A 1,412-nucleotide genomic window follows, 5' to 3' on the forward strand; every position below is an offset into this window, starting at 1 on the left:
CATTTAGCTCTCTAAACAAATCGGTAAATGACTAAAAAATAGCAAATGATGTCAGAAAGTTTTGAAAATTGATGACGTCGCTTTGAATGGTGTGTACGGAACGCAAAAAAGTCTGGAGTTGTAATAAGTTTAAAAAAATGAAGTGCCCATGTAACAGATGAGTTCTCGTCAGAAACCCTGATACTTCGAAAGAGATTGTCCAGTTTGTACACGAAGTGCGTCCAGTTTTTGCCGTCACCCTCTCTACTTTTTTGCACATGCTATGTGGGTGAAATGATGATACGATGCCAAGTTTCGACATTTTCAGAGTTCATTTTGTAGTGATTTTCAATTTCACGGTCATTTAGCTCCCTAAACAAATCGGTAAATGATTGAAAAATAGCAAATGATGTCAGAAAGTGTTGAAAATTGATGACGTCGCTTTGAATGGTGCGTACGGAACGCAAAATTTTTTTGGAGTTGTAATAATTTTAAAAAAATGAAGTGCCAGTGTAACAGATGAGTTCTGGTCAGAAACCCTGATACTCCGAAAGAGATTGTCCAGTTTGTACACGAAGTGCGTCCAGTTTTTGCCGTAACCCTCTCTACTCTTTTGCACATGCTATGTGGGTGAAATGATGATACCATGCCAAGTTTCGACATTTTCAGAGTACATTTTGTAGTGATTTTCAATTTCACCGTCATTTAGCTCTCGAAACAAATCGGTAAATGAATAAAAAATAGCAAATGATGTTATAAAGTTTTGAAAATTGATGACGTCGCTTTGAATGGTGTGTACGGAATGCAAAAAAGTCGGGAGTTGTAATATGTTTCAAAAATGAAGTGCCCATGTAACAGATGAGTTCTCGTCAGAAACCCTGATACTTCGAAAGAGATTGTCCAGTCTGTACACGAAGTGCGTCCAGTTTTTGCCGTAACCCTCTCTACTCTTTTGCACATGCTATGTGGGTGAAATGATGATACGATGCCAAGTTTCGACATTTTCAGAGTTCATTTTGTAGTGATTTTCAATTTCACGGTCATTTAGCTCCCTAAACAAATCGGTAAATGACTGAAAAATAGCAAATGATGTCAGAAAGTGTTGAAAATTGATGACGTCGCTTTGAATGGTGTGTACGGAACGCAAAAAAGTCGAGAGTTGTAATAAGTTTAAAAAAATGAAGTGCCAGTGTAACAGATGAGTTCTCGTCCGAAACCCTGATACTTCGAAAGAGATTGTCCAGTCTGTACACGAAGTGCGTCCAGTTTTTGCCGTAACCCTCTCTACTCTTTTGCACATGCTATGTGGGTGAAATGATGATACCATGCCAAGTTTCAACATTTTCAGAGTTCATTTTGTAGTGATTTTCAATTTCACGGTCATTTAGCTCTCTAAACAAATCGGTAAATGACTAAAAAATAGCAAATGATGT

This window comes from Triticum aestivum, chromosome 3D (genome assembly GCF_018294505.1).
Source record: "Triticum aestivum cultivar Chinese Spring chromosome 3D, IWGSC CS RefSeq v2.1, whole genome shotgun sequence".
Lineage (NCBI taxonomy): Eukaryota > Viridiplantae > Streptophyta > Magnoliopsida > Poales > Poaceae > Triticum > Triticum aestivum.